The 19,288-nt window shown below is 40.6% G+C and overlaps 1 long non-coding RNA gene across 1 annotated transcript in view; it reads right to left on the bottom strand.

Moving 5' to 3' along the window:
• Positions 1 to 3,923: 3,923 nt before the first annotated feature.
• Positions 3,924 to 19,288, bottom strand: part of LOC131811327 (uncharacterized) — a 33,943-nt gene continuing 18,578 nt past the window's right edge. Inside the window, exons 3-7 of the long non-coding RNA XR_009345887.1 lie at positions 13,133 to 13,229; positions 12,421 to 12,546; positions 5,877 to 6,031; positions 4,548 to 4,641; positions 3,924 to 3,972 (exon numbers count right to left, since the gene is read on the bottom strand). This is a non-coding gene — a long non-coding RNA (uncharacterized LOC131811327). The remainder of the gene's footprint in view (positions 3,973 to 4,547; positions 4,642 to 5,876; positions 6,032 to 12,420; positions 12,547 to 13,132; positions 13,230 to 19,288) is intronic.

Below are 19,288 nucleotides of genomic sequence, written 5' to 3'. Positions count from 1 at the left end.
TTCTCTTCAAGGCCTTCCATCCTAGCTCTCCTTCCTTTTGCCTTCTGGGCTCCACTGTCCTGATGACAGCGTGGTGCCTGGTGACAGCGGACAGCCTTCCCTTCCTGAGTGGTCAAGATGGACACTGTGAGCTTGGCTTTCGAGTTTACCACTCTTGCACCAGCTCTTGGTCTATAAAATTGGATGCTAGGCTTTCGCGGCCTCCCAGATACCATTTAGCATGCCTTTGTCTCTTTCCTCATCTTAATTAGAGCCTGTTACACTCATGTGTACAGATTAAAACAAATTTTACACACATTCCCTTTATGGTTCCTGGCGATTTGCAGGTGAGCACGGAAGGGGGTATGGAAGGGGGTCACTACCTGAGGATACCACCGCCTCCGTCCGCTACCTGCACGGGCCTTGCCACAGGCGGTCTACGGAGTCTCAAGGCAGGAATCCTGACGGGCGCTGCACTGGCCGGGGCAAGAGATCCAATCAGAGCTTGCTGAGACCAAAGCGACATCAGGGAAGACCTCCCTCCCTCACCAGCTTGCGGACCGCTTTCCCCTATGCCACCAGAAAGCCAGACTCATCAGAGACTTAAAGGAGCTCTTCCCCCAGCTGCTTTCTCCCCTCCAGGACTTGCCTGTCATTAGACTGGAGGCTTTGGGCTTGGCGTGAGGGTTTCATCCAGATGTGGTGGGCTTTAGGCTCTGGAACATTCTTCCTTTGAAGTGGTAGCCTGAAACTTGCCACCGGAAGACACAGGCATGGGTGCTTTTAAGCTCATTAGAGGATAGTAGTGCATTGCCAGAATGTCCTCTTGGGCAGATTTCTGTTTTCCTTATGCATTAGGCTACGCTTTCTCATAAATAGTGAGGAAGAGCTGGCCCCTTTGGCAGGAATGACCAGGTTCTGCTAAATCGGGACACTCTGTAGGATAGCCCCGCCTATTACTGTTTCACAATCATAAACCCAAAGAAATGTGATGGAACCCAAAGGGACCCAGCTGTGGTCCACTGAGCATTTTCATCAAAACAGCGAGTTTTACTCTTCAACAACCACAGTATCCTCCAGTCAGACCGTTATGTCCAGGAGCAAGAAAGGTACCATTGCCGCGTACATGTGAACGTGTGGGCAAGAGCCAGGCTCAGCTGGGGAGTCATCCGAGACACAAGGGGGAAGGTCGGTAGACGCCGGTGGAAGGCGGGCACGAAGGAATGTACCACGCCCCCAGAGCTTGGGCACCTGCTCCTGAACTGTCACTTCGGAAAGAATTCTGACCATTCCTTCAACTTTCCGATAACTTCCCCATGCATGAAAACTGCCTCGTAACTCGAGGCCCCACTTTCGTATAAAAATTAAAATGTATTGATCCACTGCCTCCCTTACATTTCAACTCCAGGGTGATAAAAGGAAGGAGCTGTCGTTTTCTTTATATCACTTTCCTGCAAAAGGGGGAGAAAACAAACACAGGTGCTTTAAATTTTCAAGGTGCAAACTAAATTACGCGATGCCCAGGAGTGTGCAGTAGCATTTCTTTGTTTGAGCATGGAATAAAAGACAGATAATTAGGAAATTGGGAGTCTATTAATTTTCCAAATTTACTCATGCAAGAACCACTGAGCTATGGTGATATTTGCTTACCTCGTCATTATGCAAAAATATATTAGCTAATTATTTTGACTAATGCAATTAAGATATGCATATTTAGCATAAACCATACAATAGAAATGTTACAGTCAGCAATTGCTGGGTTGCGCTCATGGGTAGTAGAGAGGCAAAAGTCCCTGCTCAGTCTCCAGTGGTGAGCCACAAGATTGCTACAACTCTGCCTGCTCCGTTATTATTAGTTTGGTTGCAGTAATTAATTTACTTTACAGCATGACTAGGTGGCACAGCTAGCAGTGGTATTAATTTTTGTTATGAGACACCTGAAGATGTCAGCTTTTGAGCAGCGGCGTCTGCACCTTTAATTGCCTTAATCAGTGGAAATGCAGTATCTCTTTCAGAGATCCAATTAAGAGCACTATTGTTATTTTTCTTTTCTCTCTAACCCTTACTAATGAATACAGGAGCTACTGAAAGTTAAGGTGCCGGCCGTAGCCGAGAGAGGCACCCTCTCCTCTTAACCTGGGAAGCCCACCGAGCCCGGAGCTCCTAAATGGAAGAATGATACCTTGGCAGCATCTCCAACGGGGCTTCCGTCCTCCCACAGGCCCTCGCGGCTGAAGGCACGAACGATGCCTGGGCCCACCTTGGACCCTCTGCACCACAAGCTGCTTTGTAACAAGATCCCCACGTGATGAGCTCCGGCCTGAAAGGGGGGGGGGGGGAATGCTGCTGGAGAGAAGGGGGCCAGAGCCAGGCTTGCACCTAAAGGAAGGGGGAATGGTTGCATCGGTGGTGTCATCTAGAATGTGCTGGAAGGGCACTCGTGGACAAACCATGACCTCCAGTGCCTATTGCTTATGGAACCATTTCAGCCTATGCACCTGCTGTTGAGAGGCTAAGTTTTTTCTCGGCTCTCTTTTTACCCTGTGTCAGCTTATAGGCTGGAATACTGAAGCAGGGAAGAGGCTGGAGAGAAAAGGCAAAGCAAGGAAGAAAACCTGGAAAAAGAGAGTAAAGAAGAGGATCTTTCATCTCATGGCAGTGGCACGGGGCTGGGACCCCACTGCTGTCTTCCTGGGCTGCACCATGATTTTGTCGAAGGATGTCAGCCCGGTCCTTTGAAGGGTGCTGTCTTTCATGACACGTGTCCTACAAACCCCCAGTTAGTGACAGAGCTTTTTCTCCTCTTTGGTTCTTTCTCCCTTTGTCCTCACTCAAGAAGACTTGCAGGATCATGTGACAGGCTTTATGTTACTCAGATTTCAACTTTCCAGAACTTTCCTCTCTGGCTTATCTGGACCAGCTCTCTTCCCTCTCTATTCACTCATCTTACATGGGATCTGATCCTTCTGGAAAACACCATGGAGACCTTTTGTCCCCACTCCTGGCCACAGACTGGCCCTTCATGTTACACAACAAGTGCATCCAAAATCTGGTCCCTATCATCTGTATGCCCATGTTATGTCCAGTTACTACAATTTAGTGTCTATGGAATTAAGCTCATTTATTGTCACCTTTCTAGTTTCTAAAATCATCCAGGCCAGCCTAGTTTAGTAATCAGTGAGGTGGACATTAGCAACAGTGAAAGAACTCATTTACTAGTAAAAGCGGCAAAACCAATAAGCAGAAGAGAAGCATTCAAACTTCCAGAAACAATCACTTTATACGCTCCTGTTATAGGCTGAAATACATTCTCTCCTCACAAAATCTTCATGTTGAAGTCGTAAACCCCATTACCTCAGAATGTGAGCACATCTGGACGCAGGGCCTTCACAGAGGTAATCAGGGTCCAAAGAGGTCACTAGGATAGGCCCTGATCCAGTAGACTTGCACCTTTATAAGAGAAAATTTGGACACAGACACACACAGAGGTGAGATGACATGAAGACACAGGAAGGAGACGGCCATCGACAAGCCATGGAGAGAGGCCTGGAACAGAGACCTCCTTCAGAACCCTTAGAAGAAACCAATCCTGCTGATACCTTAATATTGGACATTTGGTCTGCAGAACCGTAAGACAACAAATTTCTGTGGTTTAAGCCACCCATCTCTGGTACTTCATTATGGCGGTCCAAGGAAACAAATGCCGTTCCCTAAAACAAACAAATAACCCAGAATTTTTGTTCTCATATTTATCCCCCTTACAACGTCAAACATCACAGTGTCACATGGCAGGTATCCTATAAACCCTCCCAGGGTAAATGAACAGATAAAGAAATGGCTCTCTGCATGAATGAGTGATTTAAAGAACTATATCCCCTGGCCTCAAAAATAAGACACATCTTCCCTTTTTGGGTCTAATGATTTTGTAAGAATTTGTATGATACTTGCCTTCCATCCTGAGCAGCAACAGAAGCTGACCCCTGAACAAATCCCCTGGAGGAAAAAAAAAAATGTTAGCTTTGGGGTCCCTCTTCTCAGCCACAAGGGGCTTTTTGTTTATTCTTCAAGAGTCTCCCATATCCCAAGAAGCATGAGTCAGGCGGGTGGCAAACATATTTGTTTTCACATATTAGTCATCTATTTGATAGAGTGTGTAGCAAATGTATGTGATAACATAAAATATATTTTAAAATTACAAATTTGGACAGCTGTCATGACATTTGAAGGAGTACATTAAAAATGTTTCTAGATCCATTTTTAAATGCCATGCCGAGTGGCTAAATTCGTCAGCCTTTCCACATATTTTATATTTGCTTGTTTGTTTTGATTTTTCACCAAGGAGCTCACTAGGTGATTTCTGGGCAATTGGTCAAGATTAGAGAAAACTCCACTTTGTACAAAGCTACATGCAAAGGGAGTCTAAGCTCGACCTGCCCAACTCCAGCCAGTTTGAGCAAAATACACAAGAAATGATTAGGAATGAAGTGGGAGATGCAGCAAACGGATTGGCAGAACAATAAGAAACTAATACTTGGGGCCCAGGAACAGGCACTTCAAACATTTTGTACTTGGGCTGAACTTGACACCACGTCATGTGTGTCCCATCCAAGGGGAAGAGAGTTGCTCCACTCCTGTCAATTTTTGCCATCAGGGAGCACAAACCTAGAGCAAGAAAATCCAAAAATGCAAATTAAAAAAAAAAAAAACAACTCCTCGCATTTTCAATTATAACTTTTTAAGAATGCTACCCAAGCCAAATTAAGCATGTCAAGAGGCCAGATGTGGCCTTTGGGCTGCCACTAGGCAAACTTTGCTTTATTCTATGCTCAAAAAAGCTGGAAATCAGGCTAAAGGATTTCCATACCACACGGGGTTCTCATCCACACACCTTTTCTAAGGAATTTGGCTTTGGGACCACCTTTTATATGAACCTTCATTATGTGTTTATTTTATCTATTATACTTATTTTTAATATATTTCAGAAAATGCCCATCATGCAAGAGACAAACTTTGACACAGATAACCCGATGCCTTGTAAGACTTTTTTACTGTTGGGTTTTATTGGCAATTACAAGATTTTATTTAGGGTGAATTAAAATATTAAAATTGGCTTGCTTTGTCTGAATGTCTAAGAGCTGAGAGTAGGGAGTGGAAGCCCATATGCGTGATGGTGGCGGTAGGAAGATTGCCCAGAACCCAAAATTTGCCTCGGATCACCAAGCGTCAACTGTACTGTGACAACGTTAAGTTGTCCTTTGAAATTGAGCTAATCCTTAAACTGTGTGCATATCCAAAACATTAGCTATCTGCTGTCAGGCCTTTATGTGCCACATGCTGAGTTAATTAACACAGAGACGCTTGATACTGGAACCCTCCAGAGGGGAAAACAGAAAGAGGCCCAGGCCTGAGAACAGACAGAGCCCTCAGGGGGATGGAAAACACAGGGGTCTGTTCTGTTGTTATTTCTTCCTGCACTTGTGATACAAGGTCAATGGGTTCGTCAACCCCGTTTCTGTCCCATTGTCTGTTGTAAGTCCTAGGAAGAATTCTCTATGAAAAATGAAACCCCTCTACCTTCCAAAAATTAAACATCTAGATTCTTGACACTTTTTCTATGATGGCCGAAGAGAAAAGTTCCTCAGAAAACTGGCTTGCCCCTACAGACAGCAGCGGTCTCCTTGGAGCCGTCACCACACAACGACACTTATCTCTGCTCATAGTTTCATCCTTGGAGATGAATTTGTATATAAATGCCTTTATATACAGTAACGAAAAACATGACTAAATTTTACATGTTTACACTGTGGTGAATGTCTGTACGCAGAGAGACACACGCTATCCCTTCTTTTGTAGTTTTAGGGGTGAGTTAATAGAGAAAGCCATTCTATCTTGCCTACCTCTAGAAGTAGGATGGAAATGTGTATCTCTGAGGCTCATGCCTAGAAGTCATGGCACACCTTTTGAGGGAAGGCATGTGGCAATCGATGGCAAATATTTTAGTAACACCATGAGGACCAAGGAACTTCTTCTGGACTGGCCAGTAGCGATGGAGCTGAAAAAGAAAGAAACAGGAAGGGAGATACTCTGAAAGAGAAAGAAATAAGACTTGGAACGTAAATACAATTGACCCTTGAACCACATGGGTTTGAACTGTGCAGATCCACTTCTTTATGGATTTTTCACAGTATGGTAATATAAATGTATTTACTCAATAACATTTTCTTTCCTCTAGCTTACTTTATTGTAGAAATATAGTCTATAATACACAAACATACAAAATACATGTTCATCAACAGTTTATGTTATTAGTAAGGCTTCTGGGCAACTGTGGGTTAGTAGTAGTTAAGTTTTGGGGGAGTCAGAAATTATGGGCTGATTTCCAACTGCAGGAGGGATTAGTACCCCCAACCACTGCATTGTTCAAGGGTCAACTGTATGATGTCAATACATCACTAGAGTTCCAAGCATGAATGCTGAGAACGCTGATGAAGGGAAAGAGAGGGAATTAGAGAAGCTGGTGGGGAAGAGGTGGTCTAGATTGGTGGCCGTCACCAGCTAGGGAATAAGACGGACCTGATTCTTTGACCCCTGACCCCAGGGAATGCCTTTAACTCTCTGAGCGGTAGTTTCCTCGGCTGTGCACTGGGGATGACAACATCTTCATACAGTGGTCATAAGGAAGAAAACAGAAAATATCCATGTCAGAGGTAGTAGGGCCCAGCATTTGAAAGCATGGATTTTGGATTAGACACATTCTTTACCCCATTAAGTTTGTTTCCTCAATCATCTTGTAGCCTTGGGCAAGTTATCTAAGGGCGCCAAACCTTCCTTTCCCCATGTGTATAATTAAGATGGTAATAATAGTATTTTCCTCATTAGTTTGTCACAGGGATTAAAGAAGGCACTATATGTAAATCGCTCCAACCAGTGCTAATATATCGTAACCACTCAATATGTACTGACTATTGCTAGGTAGAATGCTTAGTACCGTACTTGGAACAAAACAAAAGCTCAGCTAAGAATATGCACGAGGATGTTGATGGCAACATGTAGAGCTGTGTTCAAATAATGCTGCAATGGAACATCAGTAAGAAAAAGCCACTCAACAGAGATACAGAAATGAGAAAAGAGCCACAAAACAGCAATGACCACCAAAGTTCTTTCCCACCCAGCATGAGAACACAAGAGATGTCCCTGGCTCATGAGACACAGGTCAGGATGGATCATCATGTCTGGGTCCATCACCCTTGGCCTTGGCAAACACAGGCTAGAGACTGGGGTTCACAGAAGCACATCGAAGCCCCACCATGCCATGCTGGAGAAGCATTTCAAACTCTACCGACATCTGCCCCACCAGACATCATGGTGCTGGTCTCCTCTTAGCCTTTCCTACATTTCACCCCACAACACCCCCACTACTGCTGCTGCCATCATTTTGGCTAATTTTGCATTAGCCATGTGGACTGTCGGATGGTTTCTGCTGTATTTTGTTGCCCTTTCAAATATTTCTTAAATAGAAGATTGTACCATCTGGTGGACAATCTGCCTGTGTGCTATCTCACCTATCACAGCATGGATCCCACTCCTATTAGGGAAGGAGTGAGGAAGAGAGAAGCTGCCTGCTAGAATATTGCCTCTGGCTGCCTGCAGCCCCATTGTCACTGGTCTGCTCCCTCTCTCCCAGTGGCCTGGTTCTGCCTGCACAGCAGTCAGTTTCTGTGTACAGAGCAGATGTTTCTCCCACTCACTCCAGGGCCAGGCTATTACTCATGGGGCTTCAGGTAGCAGATGTCTCCATAGATAGACCTCTCAGACCTGTGCTGACATTTTACCTGCATAAGCACCAAATGGTGGTACTGCTACACGTAAAAAGTAGGAGAGAGAGTGGCTAAGGGCTCTGTTGAATCCCACACAAAAAACTCTACCAAGTTAAAAAAAATTATTATTAATAATAATATTAATAAGGGAGGCATTCACAGATATACTGAGAGATATATATATCTCATATCTATCGTCTATATGATAGATTAGCTATGATATGATATGATATACCTACGTATATGAGATATATTTATTTATTTATTTATTTGTATAGTATGTCCATGGACCTTGACAGAGAGGCTCATGGCATCTGTATTTACTTTTGTTTCTGCTCCAGGGAATAGTGGTGCCTAAGGAGAAATGGTGAGTTGGTGTGCTGGGTTTAGAAGATGGCACTATTAATGGTAGCATCAAGACTTGAGAACATTCTCTGGTAAACTTTATTTGATGGGACAACAACAACTTTCCTCATCTGTTTTCCATGTGGGAGTAAGCAGTGTGGTCTCAATGAGTCCTATGGCAGAATCCCAAATGATTGTCAAGTATGGCAGTTGTCCAGTTGTCAAGAATGGGAAATCTAGAACCAAACTGTCCAGGGCTGGAACCAGACTCTACCTTCTACCAGATGTGTGACCTTGGAAAAATTATAGAACCTTAATTTTCTCATCTGTACAATGGGTAGAATAATAGTACTTACCTCATAGAGTTTTTTGATTCAAAAAAAAGCCTTCTAGCACTTCCTCTATGCTAGACACTCTCTTAAACACGTCATAAATCAGCCAAAAATTAGCTCCCCCCTTTCCTAAATGGAATCACGGCATAACATCAGTACCTATTTTGAACTTGTGTTCATATCTGCATCTCATGACCTGTATGGTCAAATGGCCAATGTCATACCCTCCCAAACCAAGTCTCAGCATGGACTCTCTTTTCACTCATGCCACATGGGTAAAGACTGCACTCATGGGTGCTACTGCCTCTCCTTTGTTATGTGAACCAAGGCAGGACAGGAGTAATTTGCAAGACCAATGGGTAAAAACTCTCTACATCATTCCAATTTAAAATGGCATCTCCCCAGTCATCTATTGCAATTTCTCCCAATATCCCACTAAAACACACATGAAAAAACATAATAAAAGGAAAACTCACCACAAAACCAAAAGCTAAGCTCAACAGATGATATGTGGTCAGAATTCTAATTCTACTAATTATAGACTTCTACTAATTACAAGGCTGATGGAACTGGAAGTAAAAAAAAAAAAAAAAAAAAAAAAAAAAAAAAACCCCAAACACTGGTGTCTGTCATATTTTGGCTCATGAACTAGATAGAGCAGTCTCATTCAGACAAAAGTAGATCAGAAAATTTTTCATTTCTCCTCCAGGACCTTCTCTCTTATGCCTACCCACCCATACCAAAAAACATGGCACTATTTCTCTCATCACACGGGAGGTGTTTATGAAATAATAATTTGAGCTAACATTTGTTGATTAGTTATTTTGTGGCAAGTATTCTGCCAAGCACTTCATGTATGTTAATGGAATTAATATCCACAACAATCCAAAAGAGTAGATGCTTCATTCTTACCCTCATTACAAAGTCAAGGAAACAAAGGCCTAGAGAAGTTAACTTTATCAGGGTCTTGTAGTTAATAAATGGCAAATCACAATTCAAACCTGGGCAGTCTAGTTCTAGAACTTGGGTTTGAAATCTGTTATTCCAATCATCCCTCATATTTCAGTATGAGAATAAACATTTTTAAAAAAAATATGTAAGAAAGCACATGGAACTCATGATACAAATTGCATTGGGAAAAACATGGCTCCTATAAGTAAAGGAATATGGACAATGGAGAGAATACAAATAGCCTTGTTTTCAGCACATATTTGCAAGTCTACATTTTTCTGAACTCTGTGGGTTCAGAGGGCAAGAGAACTAGGTGCCAAGAATAGGGGAAGGTCTCCCTTTGGCCCATCAAAGCCTCTCTCTATGACCAGTTCAACAGTGGAGCCCAAGCTGAGAGGTACAAACATCAACCTGCCCTTCTACTTACATTTCAGCCAGCAGTGGACAACAAATAAAATAGGCAAAACCCTCTGGCTTTTTTGCTTGGCAAATGGTTGGTCTGAGTTGATGTGGTTGATGAGTGATTCTTTGAGAATCAGTAAAAAGAAAACTTACATACAGATGGTAGAAAATACTGAAGATTAAATAAATGGATGTCATCCTAAAGACTAAGAAGAAAATATGAAAATGATTCATGGTATAGACAAGAAAAAATATTCTTGGTTGATATTCTTCAATATTCTTGGTAAAATTAGAAAAGTTATGGTATCTATGAAAGAGCAGCAGAAATCTGGAATAAACTGACATGACAATTGAGCTAGACCCTTAAGGAAGAATTGTTAAGAAATCTAAGTTTGCAATTGCAAAATAAAATCTAATTTAGAGAGAACAGAGAGCAGATCCAACAATGTCAAAAATAAAAGCAGCAATGTGGAGGACAAATTAGGAAATTTGTTTTGGATGCAAAGAAAAAGCGTAGAGATAAAAATTATGAGGAATAATGTGATATACAGGGCAGAACAAATACATAGAATTTAGGAATTTGGTTATTGCAAGAAAACAGGAGGAAAACAAAAAGAACCAATGTCAAAGAAATAAGCAAAGATAAAATTAAAGAAAAATTTTCAAGACTAAGTTTGCATGCTAAAAGAGTTAATCCAGTCAAAAAGAAAGAGAAATTAAGAAGTAGTAGAGCATCAGAGAAAGAGTGATGGAGATGAGGGAGATGGAGAATAAGAGACAGAGAAACTAGGAGAAAGTGAGGTCCAGAGAAAGTGAGAAAGGACACAGCGGGAAAATGTGGAATTGTAATCAATCAATCAGTTATTCAAGCATCAGACGTCACCACAGAAGAAAGACTGCTAGCACCCTGTAGTGTGCCTTGTTGTCTTGGCATACGAGCGCTCATCCTCAGCACACTGGGATAGGCAGCCTGACCTCCAGCTATCAAGCCTAGGATTCTCAGCCAGTCTTTCTCTGACCCCGCCCTTTCTCTGCCCTTGCAGATGTCTACAAGTGCTGGGGGAATCTATAACTCCCAGAAGCTGTGTTCAAGCAATAAGAGATAGGATTTGGTGATTACCTACCCAGAGCCTTCACTTCTCTGAGAGGATAACTTTGGGAAATGTGTTTTTCATTGACTTCCACAATTAATCCAGCATGACTCAGCTCCAGGTGAATATGGTGGTATCTGGCTTGCTAACCCACTCTAGGACATACGTTTATCTGCTACCTTCCTTTCCTGTCTTGCATCTCCAACCCCCTCTGTCACCTGTCAAATAAACTCCTTGCCCTTGAATCCTTGCCTTTGAGCTTATTGCTAGGGGAACTCAACACACATCTCAATGAAAAACTAAAATCAGGCCAGATTGCTTTCAAATACTGAGTATCAGAAAACCCATGGTACCAAGTTTATCCAGGATTACAACAAGCGATTTTGGACCCATGAATTTAATGCTCAGCCAAGCTGTCATTCACATGACAATTACAGACTTTCCCAAACAGTCAAGAGCTCAGAAAACACTCTTCTTTAAAGTATTACTTGAAGATTACCTCTAGCCTTTAAAATGAGGAATTGAAGAAACTCTAGAATGGGGAATTTGTGATATTTGGTAACCAAATATCTTACCCAGACACCTTTCTCGCAGGTCACATTTGGACTACTACTTTCTTATCTGGGAGATTTTTTAGAATCAGTTTTCTTGTGCTTCATATGTTTGAAATGGTTAATCAAAGAATGACTTCCATAATGGCATTTCTAATTTGGGCAGGTGGAGATAGTAGGAAAATCAACCAACACATATCAAATGCTCACTAAAAGTTAGGCACTAAGCAGTATCTCATTTAATTTCACAATAATCTAATGAGGTAGGGACTAACATTATCCTAAAAGAGGAAACTGAGTCACAGCCAGGCTAAATTCCTCAAGAAGGCATAGCCTGTAAGTGGCTGTAAGTGGATTCAGAAACATAGCCTGACTCCGACGTTCTCTCTCTGGATCACTCTGTTTGTGCTTTGTGGTCTTTCAAGGGAATTCCAAAATATAAGCCCCAGTCTGCTCTCTCTCATTCTATCATAGGCCGTTAAGAAAGAGGACTGTCGTAGGGATCAAAAGATGATGCCAGATGTTTCCCGCCTCATTTTTCATTAAGTAGTTCCAGCAAAAGGGAGGGGATGTTTGCAACACAAGTCCAAATGTGTCCTATCAATGCATACTTGAAATGTGGCAGGTGAAGCTGAAGAAATCAGTTTTTAACTTTATGTAATTTTAATTGAGGATTTAAATTTAAGCAACCACATGTGGCTGATGACTTCCACACTGCACTATGCAACTCTAGAATCAGGAAGGGCTTCCAGGCTCCCATCTCCAGCATCCTCGGTTGGCATGGCACCAACTAGAGAAACTCTGCCTTTAACAAAACTTGGGGCTGAAAGGTTGCTTTAACAACCCAAAACAGACAACAGACCCCTTTCAGAGCGTTTATGGCTCTTAAGGAGGCACACACACGTGCACATGCACGCGCGCGCGCACACACACACACACACTTCTGTCTCACCAATTTTGGTGATTTCACTCCCAAGATGTTACTGGTGCTGCTGACGATCTCTCTGGAAACGCTCTCATGCCATGGTTTCCAAACCACATTCTTGACTCTCAACTTTGCCATGGTTCTCCTGAAAGTCTACAAGCATTTAATGAGGATCGTATTTGTAAATATGTTTAACCACTCTTAAACAGTAGTTCAAATCACTCAAGTAATGTGAACAAATGTGAGATCACTAACTGCAACCTGGTATGATCAGGGTGACTTGTGTTTCTGCCAACTTTGGAATCCTGTGTCTGTAGTCATCACCTAGGAAATGGGGAATGTTCCAAGGTCACAAAGGAAATGTCATACGAAAATCTTACCATATCCCTCTTTTTAAACATCTGAATCAAAATGGTCTCCCTACTCTGTAACCCAAACAAAAATTCAGAAATAAAGAGGGTCGAATTGGGAAGTGAGGGTATTATAATGGCAACAGTCATCCCTAATCCCAGTTTCAATTTTTTGTGTTCAAGCAAAAGGCATCAGAATCCTCTTTGAGCATCTTTAAAATAAACAAAGTTTAAAAATCACAGTTGCATAAATTTGTAAATTGCAAAATAAATTTAAGGTACTCAAATGTTCCTTTTGCTGCTTTGCATACTTAAATGCCAAGTCATGTTTCATTTGGAAAAGAAGATATTTCACTGCTTCATAAAAAACGTTGACATTCACCACGTACCATGATGAAGGGTCCAGTAAGGTGTAGGATGACCTTGTGCCTCCGTCTAAGTGTTCTTTCCGCTGACCCACCTTGAGATGGGTCTGTGCTTCTTGGACTGGGATAGAGAAATAAGTGACCGATACATTAGATTTGAACACGCCACCAAAAGAGAGGTCAAGTGAGACTACTTAGCATCCTCTTGTCTATGTGCTTGAAACGAAGCACAGAGTTTATTTGACCTTCCAAAGAATCGTACTGTGTGTGGTCATCCAGCACATCCACGAGGACTGCCCCTTGATTACCTGCAGACCATGATGAACCACAAAATCCACCCTGAGGGCACTGAGCCCAAATACTTGGGAGTAGTCACTAAGGCTTTAACCATGTCTCTCTCTCTCTTTCTCTCTCTCTCTTTCTCTCTCTCTCATCCAGCTTATTTCGATTTCCTTACCTTCAGAACTAATTTTCCTCTCGAGACCATACCCAATTTCAGTGCCTGCCTGCCTTTTTAAATTGATGAATAGCAGCGACAATTGCTGTTGCATTTTTAAACACACACACACAAAGTGAGGCCAACAACATTAAGACTGCAGTTGGATTTCAATATTTTAAAGAACACACATTCCAACCGGGACTTCATTTGGGGAACGTCTGTGGCAATCAAGAACAGTGGGGAAAATGCCTTTGCTAAAGAACTTGAGGGAAAGCATCCAGAATGACGCAAAAGGGACCCCCAGGAGGGGAATGTACTAAACTATGGTTCATCAGTGTGAGTGAACCCTCCAACGGGCTGATTTCTTCTGCTTATTTGATCCTTGTCCACACTTGCTTATTGTGGGATAATTTCTCTAACCACCTTTTCTCCCACAACACCCTGGAAAAAAAAATAAAAGGGGAAAAAAAAAGGCTGCTTTATTTTACAGCTAATTTGCTGTAAGCACATAGCCCAGCTGCTCACAATGAAGTAAAGGAAGAAATGAGAACAGAGGGAACCTTCTAATGAAGGAGTGTGGGGGAGCAGTAAGAGATGCAAGAAGAGGCTCGATGCTATTTGTATGATTAAAGACAAGCAAAAGACAGCAGTAAGCAGATATGTTCGTCTTGAGCCCAAGAACAGAGACATAAAAATAAAAGATAAAAAAAAAAATACTGAAGGGCAAATAATTTGTTTGAGCTGGTATTTTAACTGGCCAAAAAAAAAAAAAAAAAAAAAAAAAAAATCCGTCTCTTCTTTTCATTATACAAAATTGCATTTTGGATTTTGCTGTTGAACACGTGTTATCATTGGCCCATTATTAATAGACAAGGGATCATTCTAAAAACAGAAGTTCAGAAATTTGCAATTCTGTAAAGGAAAGGGTTCAGAGAGGTGGATTTAATGGATTAGCTAGGAAAAGATTTTTGATGAAACAATTCGAGGGTCGTTGGGAAAAGGACATCTTAAAGTGAGTTAGCAGATTGCATGCCTCGTTCTTACAAAATATTTCCTTTTAAAAATAGGGAAGATCAAAAAAAAAATAGGGAAGATCACATTCTTTATTGCGTGCTCTCCTTTCTGACCACTCAGCGCGCGCATGCACACACGCACACACACACACGCACACGCACACACGCACACACACGCACGCACACGCACGCACGCGCGCCCGTAGCACAAAATCTCCTTGAACTCCTTCTCCTGGGGGCCACATCAAAATGAGGTACATTTTATACTTTTGTACCTTTTCAAACCACAGAATGAGATATTCATATGGAAATGAGGAATTTCCTGAAGTTTCAGCTTTCATAATGTAACCCATTTCGGGCAGGGGCAGGGGGGACAGCTTATGAGCTAGAAGAGAAAATAAATAGGTTTTAATATTCAGCTTTAAATAAATGTACTGAATTGGTGTATGATAATAGTGCCAAAATAATTAATTTGAGCCTGGCCTTCTCATTTGTCAGGGAGAGCAGGTTGCTGTACTCTAAGGCTGCTGAGAAATGGTAAAAGAATCAGCCCAGCATCCCTGAGAAACTCAGGGCTCCTCTGTCTCCCCCCATGGAAGCTGAGGCCTAATTTCCTCTGGCCCAGCTGGGGGCTCTGCTCAGCCTGGCCTCAGAATCCTCATTCTGAGGATTGTTCAGGCACCAAGGGAGCTCCTTGTCCCACCTCATATCCTGTAACATTCTTCTGCCCACTGATCTTCAGAGGAAACCAGCATTTTTGTTGCTATTTGATAGCACTGACTGGGAATTCTAAACTCCTAAATTTAATCCCACTTTGTAATTTGGAATAATTCCTTGATCCTCACAGTTGGTGAGAAAGATTGAGGAACACCATAACGAAGGGAGCACTCTCCTTGGTACAATGAGAGAAAAGTCTAGAAAGTTCTGAAAAGGAAAAATTAGAAAATAAAATGATGTCTTTGGACACCTTAAATGTGCAAATTGCAGATTAACAAACAAAAACATAACTAAAGGAGCGCCTGGGTGGCTCAGTAGGTTAAGCCTCTGCCTTCGGCCTAGGTCATGATCTCAGGTTCCTCGGATGGAGCCCCACATCGGGCTCTCTGCTCAGCAGGGAGCCTGCTTCCCCCTCTCTCTCGGCTTCCCTCTCTGCCTATTTATGATCTCTCTCTCTCTCTCTCTCTCTGTCAAATAAATAAATAAAATCTTTAAAAAAAAAAAGAAGGAAACATAACTAGATCCAGGTCCAGAAATGATAAGGCAATGATAATAATTAAGAAAATGCCACAAATGTACTTCCCTTAAATTTGAAAAAGTTTGAACTCTAATAATAGAATATTTTTAAAAAGATTTTATTTATTTCTTTGAGGGGGAATGAGAGAGAGAGTGTGTGAGAGAGAGAGAGAAAAAGAGAGCAAGCGGGGTGGGGGAGAAGCAGGGAGCCAAATACGGGACTTGATCCCAGGACCCAGAGATCAGGACCCACGCTGAAGGCAGATGCTTAACCAACTGAGCCACCCAGGTGCCCCCAGTTCTTTTTTTTTTTTTTCTTTTTCATAGTCGTTGATGGGGAGGGGTGAAACTTGTCTCACTAAACAAAATGCTGATGGGACAAGAGGAAGATAATTTCTCTGTTTTTTAAAATGTGTTGTCCAATTTTTCTCAGCACTTGGACAAAAACTCTCTCTGGGTGCTAGCCCAAATAGTTATGGGCCTATTCTGTATACCTGTGTATAAAAGCTGGACAAAAAATGCTAAAACATAAGAAGAAATAGGACAGTGGAATACTATACAACCAGGAAAAGGAAGGAAAACAATGTCTACATAATACTGGAGTAATGCCCAATACACATTTTGCTGAGCAGAAAAGGTCAAATGGATTCCTATTTCAACTTTAATTCTTGTTATTGGTATAAGAAGATTTCCTATTTCTTAAAATCATGATTTCATGATTCAATCTTGGTAACTTACGTGTTTATAGGAATTATCTGGGTTTTTTTCACCTAAGTTATCTGATTTGTTAGTATATAACTGTTCGTAGTAATCTGTTATCACACTCTGTATTTCTGTGGTTAGCTATTGTATTGTTTTCTCTTCCACTTCTCATTTTGGTTTTTGAGACTTTTCTCTTTTTTTTCTTAATGTAGTTAAAGTATTACCAATTTTGTTTATTCTTTTGGAAAAACTGGTTATTACTTTCAATGTTATGTTACTGTTTATTCTGGTCTCCATTTATTTCTGATTTTTCTTTGTTATTTCCTTCCTTTACTGAATTTTTCAGCTAAGTTTCTTCTTTTTCTAGTTCCTTGTGGTGTAATGTTGCCTATTTGAACTTTTTTTTCTTAATACAAGAATTTATAGCATAAATTTCACTCTAACATCTGCTTCTGCTTCATCCCATAGGTTTTGGAATATTTTGTTTTCTTTTTCTTTTGCTTTGAGAATATTTTGATTTGCTATTTGATTTCTTATTTGTCCCACCACTTATACTGTAGTGTGTTGCTTAGTATTTACATATTAAACATTTAATATTTACGTTGTAGGCTTTCTAATTTTGTTTTATTATTGATCTTCAGTTTTGTATCATTGTGGTTGGAAAATATATTTGGTATGATTTTAGTCTTCTTAAATCTGTAATATTTGTTATGACTCTTTCTTGAAATTTAACCAAGGGTTTCTATGTATACTTGAGAAAAAAAATGTTTTTGGATGGAATGCTTTCTATATATCATCTAGACCCATGTATTCTGAAGTATGCTTTAAGTAAAAAAATGTTCTTGTTGATTTTGCATGTGGATAATGAAATTTGTAGAAAATTTTTTAAAAATAAAATTTTAAAGTAAGGCAAAGAAAATGGGTATAATTTGCCGCTGTGAATCTAAAGGTTGGAGGTGAAAATGAATATATAAATAAGCATATTTACAAGTGTACATTTATACAGAGCAGTAATTCTCAGTCAGATAGAACTGTGCCCATAGGGACATTTGGCAATGTCTAAAGACATTTTGGAGGTGCCTGGGTGGCTCAGTTGGTTAAGCATCTGACTCTCAATTTCAGCTCAGGTCATGAACTCAGGGTCTTGAGACTGAGCCCTGTATCAGGCTCTGCACTCAGAACAGAGTCTCCTTGGGATTCTCTGATTCTCTCTCTCTCTCTCTCTCTCTCTCTCTCTCTCTCTTTCTCGGCCCCACCTTTCTCTGTCTCAAAGAAATAGATAAAAAAAATTTAAAAAAGACATTTTCAATTGTCACAACCGAAGGTATGCTACTGGCATCTAATGGTTAGAGAATAGGGATACTGCTAAACATCCTATAATACACAGAATGACCCTCTACAACAAAAAATTATCTAGTTCAAAACACCAATCCCGTCTAGGTTAAGAAAATCTGATGTAAACGTGTGTGTATTTGTGTGAGTGTGTACATGAAGACAAACCTTGAAAATACAGAAAATGGACTGACTTTGGTAGATGAAGGGAATAGGGTGGAGAAAATAAGAACAGAAACAAAACTTATGCCTGGTTTTGAAGACTTAACTTTGAAACTATGTAAATATTTACATAACTACCAAAATAATTAAATTGTAAAAAAGAAAATTCTGACATTTACAAGCAAAACTAGACACATGAATGTGTTTTGACGAGGCAATATAACCCTACAAATAGTAGTCAGTGACTTTAAAACATAGACGATGACTCGACAGCCTAATGGAAAACACCCTAAGGACAAAAGAGCTGCAAAAGTAATCTTAAACTCTTTCCAGACATTTTTGAACATTTTCTTGGTATGTTATTCCAAAACTCTCTTATATATATTGTAGGATAAAACAATTATTTGTCATCATTGAGAATCACCTAGATATTAGGGAAAGAGATATAGAAGAAGGGAAGGAAAAATCCTTTACTCCTGAATATGTACCAAAAATCAGTATAGAATAATGACATACCAAAAAATATTTATTTTCTAGCTCTCTCCACTGAAAAAGCCTAGAATTAATAACCAATATAGAAACAATGGGCACTCTTAGCCCCCAGATTATGGTCACTAAATACCATTTTCTGAGAAAAGTAACTGATTTCAGGTCTGAAGGCAAAATGTACAAAATGAGTCTAAAACATTCTGTCATAACAAGGAAACGGTGACAACAAGGAAACTGAAATCTACTAACATCACATTAGGAGCTCTCAAAGGCCAGTTTGAAGAGGCTCCCGCTGGCCAAGCATAACACAATCAGAATATAAATCATATCCCAATGGATTGAAATACATCAAAACATTTAAATCCATGAGTTTATGTTTTTAAAATCAGGAACTGGAGAACGCTAAAGAAACAACTAATTATTCTGAAAAGTAATTTATATAAAAATAAGGCATTTATACTAATTTTCCTACAGAAATTATATACCTGAATAACCAAATAGTTGATAAAATTTCACTTTGAACATGTACTTTAGATGATTAATAAGATAGGATTAAAAATTATAATATTAATGTCCTTAGTAAATTAATGGATCTAGGCAATGATTATCAGTGGCTGTTCACATCACACACACACACAAACAAAAGACATTCCATGCCTACCTATGTAAGAAATTCTACTATTTATGAAGTATTCTTATGAAATAGTCAAACCTGAATCCAATCAAGTCTGTAGCTCTCACTACTAGTTCTGGAAAAAAACAGACTACAAAGGAGTGACCCCATAGGGATGTGGTCAACGAAATTCAGAC

This window comes from Mustela lutreola, chromosome 11 (assembly GCF_030435805.1).
Source record: "Mustela lutreola isolate mMusLut2 chromosome 11, mMusLut2.pri, whole genome shotgun sequence".
Classification (NCBI taxonomy): Eukaryota; Metazoa; Chordata; class Mammalia; order Carnivora; family Mustelidae; genus Mustela; species Mustela lutreola.
The sequence above is the reverse complement of the archived record's forward strand: the minus strand, read 5'-3'. Positions and strand labels throughout refer to the sequence as shown.